The 13,364-nt window shown below is 44.7% G+C and overlaps 1 protein-coding gene across 1 annotated transcript in view; it reads left to right on the plus strand.

The window, feature by feature from the left end:
• TMEM67 (transmembrane protein 67) overlaps positions 1-13,364 on the plus strand; it is a 4,866,727-nt gene that overhangs the window by 1,104,512 nt on the left and 3,748,851 nt on the right. The gene's annotated exons all lie outside the window — the stretch shown is intronic.

Consider the following 13,364-nt stretch of genomic DNA (forward strand, 5'->3'; position numbering starts at 1 on the left):
GCCACGCTGCTTCGCAAGGGATGGCTTACACCTGTCACCACTGGGCTTCCGGATATTGGCTAAGGCTCTTGCCACCCCCATAGTGCCTTTTTTAGGCAAGGCTCAAAAGACAAACCCACCTCCTTAGAAAACAAAAATGGAAAAAAACTAAGGGTAATGCTGCTCAACTCCAGAAGTCTAAATCTCAAGATGCAGGCACTTGATGCACTCCTCAGCATGGAGAACTCCTGAGAGCACCCCAGCGCTACCAGGCTATACCTCGTATCATGCTTTTCGGCCCCAAAACCAGGGCCAAACCACAAAGGGAGGGGGAGTGTCCATATTCATAAAGGACACCCACACCTCCAGGTTAGTAGCAACACATGAAGCATCAGACACCATACAGGTGCAACTAACCATAGGCAAAACTGCTATACAACTGGTAGCATGTTACAGACCACCCTTCCAATCTCAAGAACCCCACTCAGCCTTCCTCAAGACATTGGAGGATATGAATGTATCACAAAATACCATCATACTGGGAGACTTCAACTACCCAAACATAGATTGGGTACATTATTCTATCCCTAATACCCTAGCCCAAAGGTTCCTGGAATTCATAAATTCAAATGCACTGGAACAACTAGTCACCTCTCCCACTAGGGGAGATAATATACTAGACCTGATCATCACAAACATGGGGACAAAATGCTCCACACCGGAAGTATACCCCTCACTAGTGAGATCTGACCACAAACTAATCACCCTGGATATACATATCCCACCTCCACCCCAGCACAAAAGACCACAGTGAAAAACTTCTCAAAAGCAGACTTCACTCTTCTTAAGACTGAGATGGTATCCTTTAAGCCCACTGTGCCAGTGAATACCACATCCCACAATGCCGAATCCTTCACAAATGCTTTCTATGGACATCTCCAAGAATGCATGGATCATGCAATCCCAAACAAATCCAAGTCCCTCTCCACCAAATGTAAGCATCCTGTCTGGTGGACCTCAGCCATAAACAAATTGTATAACAAAAGAAGGAAGCTGCTGCACGTCAGAGCGAAATCCCATGAAGGGGAGATATCTCTGATCAACATTAGCAGAAAACTACGTTCTCTCATAAAAACATCCAAGGCAAACTTTGAGAGAAAAATTGCTAAGGACACTAAAGATAACCACAAAGCCTTCTTCAGCTATGTTAGAAACCTGGGCGGAAACCCTCAGATATGCTCAGAGTTGGTTCACAACAACAAAAAATACACTGAACCCACAGATATTGCTAACATTCTGGCTGACAGGTTCAGTGCAAATTTCTCCCCTCCTTCACCCCCAAAAGAAGAAATACTTATCCCAGCTGAATGTAATCTCCCTGTCATCTCAGGTGTCCAAGTGAGAACTGCCCTAAACAAAGCAAGAAACACAGCATCAATGGGACCTGACGGTATCCCGGGGTGCGTGTTACGTGAACTCCAAGAGGAGCTAAACCCACACATAAAAATGCTATTTAACCTTAGCCTTACTTTGGGATATGTACCTGAACACTGGCGTACAGCAACAGTGGTCCCACTCTACAAGGGGGGTGCCTCTACAGACCCTGGAAACTACCGCCCCATAAGCTTAACTAGCCTGGTCTGCAAAGCTATGGAAAGAATCATTATGGAACTCATAAACAGAGACATAGGGGACCTACAGACACTTGACCCCACCCAGTTCGGCTTTGTAAAGGGCAGATCCTGCCTTTTAAACCTGGTTGACTTTTTTGAAACAGTCACTAGAGCCATTGATGAGGGCAAAGCAGTCCATACAGCATACCTGGACTTGGCTAAGGCCTTCGACACAATACCCCACTCAGGCATCATAGATAAGCTAAACAGCTTAAAAGTAAACCCTTATGTCACTAGATGGGTTGCAAACTGGCTAAAGGACAGAACCCATAAAGTTAAAATCGCTGGAGCAATGTCAAACTCAAAGCCAGTCACAAGTGGTGTCCCACAGGGATCTGTCCTGGGACCCCTCATGTTCGGTATTTATTTCTCAGATGTTAAAGCAAACATGGGGGAGGGCTGTGGCTGACAAAGTTCACAGATGACTGCAAACTAGGCGCCATAGTCGATACACCAGCAGACACACACATCCTACAAAAAGGCCTCACTGAAACGGACAACTGGTGCCGTAGTCACGGCCTTAAACTAAATGCCAAAATATGTATAGTCATCCCTTTTGGAAAAAACAAAGTACCCACAAACTATCACACAGACAGCAACCCAGTGAGTACGGAAAAAGTAATCAGAGACCTAGGGACCCAAGTAGACAGCGACCTCTCATTTGACACCCACGTTGCCAAAATGGTTAGAAAAACATTCTACCTTGCACACCTCATCATGAAGGGATTCACATCCAGATCCAAGGATGTCATTGTACCCCTATATTCCTCCCTCATCAGACCCATGATTGAGTACAATGCCCCATTTGGTATGTACCTCACCCGGCATTTGCAACAGCTGGAGAGACCACAAAAGTACCTCACCAAAAGGATCAAGGGTCTCCAACATATGTCTTATTCTGCCAGACTAAGGAAACTTCAGCTCTATTCAGTAGCATACCGCCTGCTCAGAGGTGATCTCTGCCTGACGTACAAGGCCATGTCCAATCAGGATCTGATGGACATGCTCCACCTCAAAAAATCCAAATCCATCAGGACCACGAGAGCTAAAGACTTAAACCTCGGCACAAGTATGAATAGGACATGCTGGAGGGATAGATTCATAACCCAGAGGCTTCCTACGCTTTGGAACAGGATCCCAGTTCATATTAGGCAGAGCCCCACACTGACTCTCTTCAAGAGAAATCTTTATGAGTGGATGGGAGATCGTAAGTTTACCCCAGGGGTCACATCTGTGTCACTGCTAGACAGGGGCACAGTAAACTAATTCTATTATATAAGGGGACCTTCATTGTGTCACTACTAGACAGAGGCACAGTATTCTAGATTTATTCTGTACATTTTTGTACCATTTCATGGGGTGGCAAAAGCCACATCACTATGGCTAGGCTTACAAATGCCCCAGGGCAGATAGCCTAGTACTATACTATGAAACTATGAAAGTATGAAACCTGTTTAAAAGAAAATGTGTAATAAAAAAGTTATTATACATTGACTGGCCGGTAACATTGTAAAACGAGCACGCTGATTGGCCAGCCCAACCAGCGTGCCCGCTGAGAATATACAACAGAAAAAAGGTCCGGTCGACTGGACTTTTTTCCATTGATATATTCTTTAATTTTAAGGGTTTAAAGTAAAAAGGCGTAGCAACGGAGATCTTCTTTTCTCCGTTGATTACTTTCCCAAGCACTGATGTACTGGGTATGCGTGGGAATGCAAGTTCCAAACGCATTCGCAGTACATTAGCAATGGCAAGGCAGAGCTGTCCAGCGGCAGAATAGCACAGCGCCATTATACAAGGACATTATTTAAGAAAAGTAAGTATTTTTTTTCTTAAATAATGTCATTGTATAATAGCAATAACCCACTTCTAGGTGTGGGTAATGCTGGATTTACTCACGGTTGTGTCTGGTCACTCAGGCTTTGCCCTTGTGACCAAACCACACCAACCGTGGATAAATCCAGCATTACCCACACCCAGGCATGGGTTATTGCTCAACTATTTTTCATTTTCTTATCTTGAATTTTGACATATAGTTACTCTGGAAATATACTTAAATAATGAGTGACAAACCTGCAGGATTTAAGAAACGTTCCAAATGTGGACATAAGTTGCCCTTCTCAGATGCATATTCCCTTTGTGTATACTACTGCCTGTTACAGTTATAGGATGATTGCTCAATTTGTCACAGATTCAGTCCACAAGCCTTAACTGAACGTAAAAATAAATTAATATTAAATAGTCTCCTTCCTTTTGGAGAAGTTATATCCCAGGCTCCAAAGACAAAGCCTTCCACCTAGTCAAAATCTTCCTTGGACTCTTCACGGAAACAAAGTGCTAAAGATACAGTCTCAACCCTGGATCAAAAAATGAAACTGTCAGATATGACTGCTTTTTTGGATCCTGTGATTTCTAAAAATAAAATCCAATGGTTCCGGCTCTGAGTCTGATCAGATGCAACCTTCGGAGACTCTCTGTTGTCCTCATACTAGATAATTCTCCATCTGTTTATACAGTACCAGACAAGCTTTCCTTTCCCTTTATGCAGAGACCAGCCTTCCCCTGCATTTATTCTGCTTGTTCTTCTAGAAGATTCACAGAAGAAGTTGCGGAGAGAGTGGTGAGGAAGATTATCTTGTCTCAGGAGCAGATTGGACTTCCCTTGGTATCTATCCCTCTGGGTCAGGTAGTCCGACCATCCACCACACCGGCCCTGCAATTTCCTTTTCTGACTTCATCTGCTGTTTAAGTTTCAGGATCCCAGTCATCCAGATCCATCAGTCCCTGATCTGAGGATCTCCTTTTCTTTGGATCCGACATCTTCTCTGAGACCTATATTTTTGGATCAGGAGAGCTGTCGGTGCCGAAGCCTGCCTGCCAGTTCTGGGGTGCTTTTGGGTTCTTGGATCAGAGTGTCTCTCTGACTCCTTCAAGCTCTGCCTTCGAGGCTGCAAAGAGTGTCCGTTGCCTTGACAGCCCTGACAGAGCCTTCCCCCTCGGATCCTACCAATTACATGATGCTCCAGTGCCTGTAGCCTTAACTACTCCCTCCACATGGACATCCTGTTCCGAAACCTCAGGTTTCCTCTCAGGGAATTTTGATTTCCTCTTCCTAGACTTCCTCAGAACATCCCACTGAGGAAGTACCCAGGAAAAGGACATGCAAGAGGAAGCACCAAGACTCCCCGCAGAAGTCCATCACCGAAGATGTGGATTTTGATGAAGGCAGCGGGTCCCCATGGTTGCCTCCTGAAGATATTCCCTTTGGAGATGTACTAGAGGTCCTGAAACAGAGAGGTGGCTGGACATCCTCCAACCCTGTGCCAGAGGAATCTGTTCTCCTAGAGGCTTTTGGTACAGGACCCTCTGCTTCCTGAGTGACTCCACCTGCCAGCGTGTTTGTAGACATGATCTCTAAGTGGGCATGGAGGGAGTCTGACTCCATAGAGCCCAATATCTCGGATGGCTAAATACTTGAGCTTTGGCCAGCTAAGATCTGCCTGCAATCAACTGAATGTTTAAGCGAATTTAAGTACACTTTTTATCTGCACTTTTTCATATAGTACTGCATTTTATTTATTTTTGTTTCTCACTGAATATTAATTGAACTGAAAATTGTGGCTCTCTATCTCTACTGTTAGTTCCCCCCTCCCTGTTCTTGTTTTGGTGTTAATCTTGGTGGGCTTTGAAATTGCATGCCCCTCTTGTAAGTTTGTATTTAGATACCCCTTCTGGTGCCATCTCATTTGCTCACTCAACTGAGTGCATTGAGGTCATATTCTGATTTCAGGCATTCCTACTGTGTACAAAGAGAGCATTTGGGAAGGAAAAAAATGTCTGCTTGTTTCCTGCCTTTCCTATAAGTAGTCTAGTCCACATACAGATTTGCTGTATCCAGGACTATTTGTAAGCTTCTGAGCACCCAAACCTTTCTGTGTTGGAGGGAAGCTTTCTAGCCTAATTTTGTTTCTTAGAACTAGCCAGTTTTTTAGTTTCAGCACTCATATCTGTTTCTTTGAGCTCAGCACTTGTTCAGAACTCGTTGTAAGCACTAAGTAAGCTACAAATTACTACAGCACTCAACTTTCCTCACTTGTCTAGAGGAAAGCAGTTTTTAGTACTTAATAAATAAGCACCTATCCAGGCATGTCTAAGGGTCAGCTCCTGGTGTTTTCTCCTGTTTACCTGATGAATCTGGGCATCTTGGGGCAATGCAGCAGTTGCCTCATGTACACAGACAACCCTCTCCTCCTATCACCTAACACTACAACCTGTGAGAGATGCACTTATGTAGTCAAACTGGAAGCAAAGCTCTCCACCCAAGACTGGACTAGACAGTCAAGAGGAGAAGGTAAACACTTGCACCACACCACACTCCCCACATAGTCCCTCAAAATCTACACCACCAAAACACACACATAGAAATACAAAACACACACCTACATTCGCAGAGGCTCTCAATAAAAACCTGCCCAAGCAACAGGGACCTCCAAAGCAGAAAAGCAAGCAAACTCCACCCCACCAACACAACCCAAATGAGACACAGCCCACAAACTCAGTGTGCCACTCAACCACAGCCCATAAGGCATAACAATGTACCCAGCACTCTAGTCATAGGTGACTCTATAGTCAGGCGCACTGATGTTCCACTCACCAGGCTAAATAAGGAGAAAGTTACTGTCAGCTGCCCGGATCAGCCACATAATGCACACACTCAGGTCACTCCACAAGTAGTACAAATATGACTGTCATTGTCCATATTGGTGTGAATGACCTGAGACGTACCTCCCTGGACTACATGAAAAGAGACATGGAGGAGCTCTCCGATCTTGTAGCCCAGGCAGGTATGACGCTAGCCCTGAATAGCATCATGCCATCACCCAGAATGATACCACAGTACAAGGACAAAATGACTGACTTCAACAATTGGCTAAGCTTCTGCTGTCATTGTAAGGTGATCCAGTATTTGTCTGCCTGGGATGACATGATCTTCAGACCACCATGATGCTTTGCCAGAGATGGCCTGCACCTGTCGCCCTTGGGATTCCGGATACTGGCTAAGGCTCTTGCCACCCCTATAGTGCCTTTTTTAGGCAAGGTTCAAATAACAAATTTGCCACCGTAACAGGTACAAGCAAGCACAATCTGAGGGTAATGCTACTCAATGCTAGAAGTCTAAACCGCAAAATGCACTCACTCGAGGCACTCAAAATGGACAACATTGACATCTGTGCAGTGACAGAGACCTGGTTCAAAGCTCCAGAGAGCACCCCTACATTACCAGGCTATAATTCATACCACACCTTTCGGCCACCTAACCCGGACCGAAGCCCTAAAGGCGGAGGCGTGTCCATATTCATTAAGGATATTCACACCTCCAGGCTAGTTGCACAGCATAATGCATCCGAGATTATCCAAGTGCAACTAACTCTGGGCAAGACCGCAATCCAAATTGTAGCTTGCTACAGACCCCCCACCATGCCCCAGGATTCCCACTCCTCATTTCTTGATACACTGGAAAATATTAGGGTACAGCCCAAAACCCTAATAATGGGTGATTTCAACTACCTCACCATTAACTGGGAAAACTACTCATGTACCAACTCTTTGCTAAACGTTTTCTGGAATAAATAAATTCCAATGCCTTGGATCAACTTATTCACACCCCCACCAGGGGCAGCAATATCCTAGACCTGGCCATTACCAACACGGGTGACAGGTGTTCCACAGCAGAGGTCAATTCCTCATTGGTCAGATCCAACCACAAGCTAATCATCCTACACATCCACATCCCACCCCCACCCCCCATTAGGGAAACCACCGTAAAAAATTCTCCAAAGCCAACTTCACACTTCTTAAGACAGAAGTGGCAAACATCATGACACCCATGCAGACGAACAATAGAGGTACGACTGCTGAATCCTACACAAATGCACTTTATAAGCACTTACATGAGTGCATGGATTGTGCTATCCTCCAAAAAAAAGGAAGCCAATCTGGTGGTCCTCTGCCATAAACAAAATCTACTACAGAAGAAAGAAACTGTTGCAAAAAAGAGTAAAATCCCATGACTGGAGGAACTCCCTGGTCAGCCTCAGTAAGAAGCTGAGATCCCTCATAAAATCCTCCAAAGCTGGTTACGAAAACAAAATTGCCACTGACTCTAAAGGCAACCACAATGCATTCTATAGCTATGTCAAGAATCTCAATGGCAACACTCAGATCTGCTCTGAGTTACAGCACAATGGCACTAAATATACAGAACCAACGGGTATTGCCAACATCCTGGCAGGTAGATTCAGGGCTAACTTAACCCCCCTCTCACCTCCTAGAGGGCCAGTCTCTATACCGGAAGAATGCAGAGTTCCTGTAATCACGGCTGCACAGGTAAAAAAAACACTCTGCAAAGCCAAGAACACAACATCCATGGAACCTGACAATATCCCAGGCTGCGTTCTGCATGAACTACAGAAAGAACTGGCACCGCACCTAAGTACCATGTTCAATCATAGCCTCACCTCAGGCTTTGTGCCCACTGAATGCCACACCGCAACATTTATCCCACTCCACAAAGGGGGAGCCACGATGGACCCCGTGAACTACCGCCCCATTAGCCTGATGAGCCTGGTCTCTAAGGCCATGGAATGTATCATCATGGAATTTGTAAACAAAGACATTGGTAATCTCCAAACTCTGGCCCCACCCAGTTCGGGTTTGTAAAAGGCAGATCATGTCTCCTAAGCCTGATAGACGACTTTGAAGCAGTCACCAAAGCCATAGATGAGGGTAAGGTGGTTCACACAGCCTATCTAGATCTCGCCAAGGCTTTCGATACCATCCCCCACTCTGGAATTATAGATAAACCCACTAAACTAGGTATAAATCCCGTCTGTCACAAGATGGGTTGCAACTGGCTCATGGACAGAACCCACACTGTGAAAGTAGCAGATTCCAAATCCGACTTCAGACCAGTGACAAGTGGAGTACCACAGGGTTCAGTCCTGGGTCCTCTCCTGTTTGGTATCTACTTCTCTGAAGTACAGGCTAACACAGAAGGTCTTTGGCTAACGAAGTTTGCAGATGACTGCAAACTAGGAGCCATAATTGAAACTCCTAACGATGTGGACATCCTACAAAAGGGCCTCACTGAGACAGATGCCTGGTGTCAAAGTCATGGTCTTAAGCTCAATGCCAAAAAGTGCATTGTCATCCCCTTTGGTAAAAACTCTGTACTCATGAACTACCACATAGGTGGTAGTCTACTAAGTGTGATAGACTTTGGGACACAGGTGGACAGTAGTCTCTCCTTTGAAAATCACATCGCCACAGTGGTCAGGAAATCCTTCTACATGGCACACCTCATCACAAAAGGTTTTTCATCAAGAAAAAAAGAAGTCATTGTTCCGCTCTACTCATCACTCATTAGACCCATTAAAGCTTACAACACCCCTTTTGGTATGTACCTCACAAGATATGTACAACAACTTTAAAGGCCACAGAAATACCTCACAAAGAGGATTACTGGCCTAAAACAGATGCCCTGCGCAGACTGTCTCAAAAAATTCCAGCTTTGCTCCATCACATATCACCTACTCAGAGGCGATTTCTGCCTAGCATACAAAGCTATGTCATACCCAGAGCTGTTGGGACATGCTCCACTTAAAAAAATTCCAGTCCTTCCGAGCTATACGCTGTAGGGACCTTAACCTTGTCACCACAATAAACAGAACATGCTGGAGGGATAGATTCTTGTTCCAGAGACTTCCCATACTCTGGAACAGACTATCTATCTGTCAAACAGAGCTCCTCATTAACACTCTTCAAGAAAAATCTTAATGATTGGATGGGAAATAGGAAATCCATCCCGGGGATCACTTATGTGGCTCTGCTGGACAGGGACACAGGAAAATAATTTTCTTGGGTGGCGAAAGCCAGGGTACCTTTTGGGCTAGGCTTATATAGGCACTAGGGCCAATAGACTAGTACCTACCTGTGAACCTGTACCAGATGGGACAATGCCGCCACCTGTGGACAGACAGTTTTGGGGGAAAGGGGTTTCATTTGATGCCATGGTTGTTGTGGTGGCCACAAAGAAAGGAACTAGTCAATGAAATTTCTACTGTACATCCCCCCAACAGGGAGTCGTGGATGATGGATAGACTGGGAAAACATATCTTTGCTTTAGTGACCTTTGCATTATGATCACTGAAATTTGTCACATTTTGTTAGACTTCAGAGAGATTTGACCAAAGAGTTATCAAATGCTCTCTCAGGAGCCATATCTGCAGAAGTTAAGAATTCAGTAACTTTTCAGTTGGCAACCCTTAATGGAACATAATGGAAGGAACCTCAAGAGCTGCAGGTTCAGGTATTTCCATGGAGGCATGCCTGGATGGGCTTATGTTACTTTGCAGAGCCATTCAGGTTAATTTTGTCAATGCTGCCTTTAATGAAGCAACCCTTTTTGTCCCTAAATTGAAAGAAACCCCCTCCAGGTATGACAAAGATGGTAAGACCTCATCTGCCATGGGCATATGTTTTTGCCCCCCCCCCCCTCAGAGATCCTTCTCCAGGAATCAACGGAGTGGCAGAAAATATGGTTCAAAAAATCCCAAGGTCCATTCCATGACACACATGGAGGAAGTGCCCCCAGAGGCAGAAGGGGAATGCCAATGGATGTCTTCGCCCTTGTGGCAGGGATGGCCTGCAAAACCAGGGTTTACAAGAATCTTTCTTTAAAAAATTATGCCAGCACTCCTGAATGGAGGCCCGACCTGACTGTCCACCTCTAGAGATTGGGGGGGGGGGGCGGTGTTGTCCCTGCACCAGAGAGCCTGGTTAGAATTAAAAGATGCTTGGGTGCAGAGGATTATATCCAGAGGTTATACAGTGCCATTTTCCTTTCCACCCCCAACTCTCAGGAAAATCCCAGATGTTCCGTCCAGTCAGACGGATCAAGCAGCAATTCAGATTCGAAAGCTGCTGGAAAAAAGTCATCCAAGAGATCCCACGAGACCACATAGGATCTGCTTGAGGTTCTTTTTAGTGCCCCCCCCCCCCAAAAAAAAAAAAGACAGGACTGGAGACCAGTTTTTGATCTCGCAAATCTGTTCAGTGAACCAAGTTCTGGGTGGTCAGGGTTCAGTCTATTCTCCCTTTTTTGGGCAAGGACGACAATGTGCTCAACAGATCTCCAGGATGCCTGCTATCACAAAAAGATGAATAGGCAGTCCACAAATTACCTGCGCTTCTGGCAGTGAGTCTGTCATTACCAGTTCAGAGTACTGCTTTTTGGACTCACCACAGCCCCCCATGGTATTTACCAAATGCATGGTATTAGTAACAGCATACCTCAGACTGCAAGGTTTCTGGGTGCTTCTCTTCCTGGACAAGTCTCTCATTACTACTGCGGCCAGGCATAAACTCATACAGTCAAGATGTCAGGTTCTCCACACCTGTGCTGTCCTAGGAATTACCATAAATTGCAACAAATCACAATTCCAACTAACTCTGACACAGGAATTTATTAGAGCGCTGCTCAATACAGACACAGCCATTGCTTCCCTTCCACCTCACCGAGTTCGAAGTATAAGGTCACAGGTTAAGAAGATTGTAGACAGTAGATCAATCTCAGCCTGTACTGTGCTCAGAACTCTGTGCCTCATGACTGCAGCTATAACCAGACATTGGCCAGATTTTACATGCGGATTCTACAGTGGATGCTGGCTACCCAGTAGTCAGTCTTCCATCAGTCAATGTCATATATAAAAATTACTAACACATGCAGAAAAGATCTTTATTGATGGATCCAGTCCGGTCAACTGCTCCATGGCCTTCAATTCATTACCCAGCAGCCCAAGTGACCACTGATGTTTCCCAGATAGGATGGGGGGCATTATCTGGGAAGGACAGTCCAGGGTACTTGGTCCCCCAACGAGGCCTATTTGCATATAAATGTTCCAGAGATGAGAGCAGTGCTCTTGGCATTGTGTGCATTTCAAGATGTTCTTCCCTATGGGATGATTGCGATTCAAACTGACAACATGTCAGTCATTTGGTACATCAGCAAACGGTGGTGGGGGGGGGGGGTGGATCAGATCTTACCCATTGTAATGAGAAGCACTCAGGGTCTGGCAGTGGGCAATCTCTTCAGACAGCTTTCTTTTAGCAACACATTCTGGGGAGATCCAATGTGATTGTGGACAAACTGAGCAGGTGCATACTACTTCCACATGAGTGGTACCTCACTGAGAAGATAGAGGAGGAGATTATCCATTGGAGGCCAGCCATGCTGAGATCTTTTTGCCTTTCCCCTAAACAAGTGCATTAACTACTTTGCCCTGATTCCCCCACAGTGATAGTCATGGAGAGATGCTCTACTTCACGATTGGCCTTTCGGTCTCCTTTATGCATGCCCACCAACCCCTTGGTTTCCAAAATCTCTGCAGAATGCTTCAAGGTCAAAGAGCACAGTGATCTTCATTGCCCCCTATTAGCCTTGACAAATTTGGTTTGCCTTCCTATTACCTCCCCTGGTTTGACCACCATGGAACCTAGATCCAACTCCGGACACCTCTTGTCTCACCCGACAGGCATGTAATACTCGAATATACAAAATCTCAAGCTAACTGCTTGGTTTCTCCGGTTCCCTTAGTAGCCAGACAATGCTCTCATCACCTGTCTGCCGTATAATCCTGACTTCCCATAAAAATTCGACAAAGAAAACCTATTCTAGTAAATGGAAAAGGTTTACCATTTGGGCTCAGCAGCGTAAACTTGACCCCCTTTCAGCCTCTTTATCACATTTTAGATTTCCTTTCTCACCTTTTTCAAAATGGCACTAGTACCTCAACCATTATGTTGCAGTTAGCAGCAATTTCTAATTACCATACAGGATTGAATGGCGCATCCATAGCTTCTCACAAGTTGATCAAGGCCTTCTTAAAAGGGGCATTCCTTCTAAAGCCTCCTTTTAAAGATCCTACAAGTCCATGGGACCCAAGTTTAATGTTGCAATCTCTCACACAACCTCCCTTTGAAGCATTAGGTACATGTATGCCATGGATAAGACTATAAAAAAAAATTGACAGTATCTCACATTCATGGATGAGTGCATAAAATGTATACGATACAACCTACACTGATGGATTACATTACAGTGACCATGAAACACTGACAAACCACTTTCAGTTAAGCCATGAAAAAGAATAACTTATTACTCCAGGGATAATTCAAAGGGGGATATTATAGGGTGTCTTCCTGTCACCGCTGCTTGCTTCTTAACCCATTAAGTTGTGTACTTAACAGATTAGGTCATGTCTACGATTTAGCTCCCAGAAAACAAAAGTGTAAAGACTTCTCACCTTCTTTTTGTACACGATTTAAAACTGTATAGTTCATTTAGATGAGGAACTGAAAACACAACTTCAAGTGGTCAAAACTTTTTCAGATGATGTAAGAATGTCATTTGGTCTTGATATATGAGCAGAAGCAACCTTTAAAGCAAGAAAGTTTCAGCACCTAGAAAACATCGGTTTGGGACAGGAATTTGATATAAAAGAAGTTGAGCAAGTGGGTGTATAAGTATTTGGGAATTGATGATGGATCACCAGTAAAACATGAACAAGTGCAAATAAAACTTAGTAATATTTTAGAAGACTTGAATTAATACTGAAAACAGCATTGACATCTGGGAACAAGTCCAAGCTATAA

The sequence above is a fragment of the Protopterus annectens genome, chromosome 3.part1 (assembly GCF_019279795.1).
Source record: "Protopterus annectens isolate FY-2018-M chromosome 3.part1, PAN1.0, whole genome shotgun sequence".
Lineage (NCBI taxonomy): Eukaryota > Metazoa > Chordata > Ceratodontiformes > Protopteridae > Protopterus > Protopterus annectens.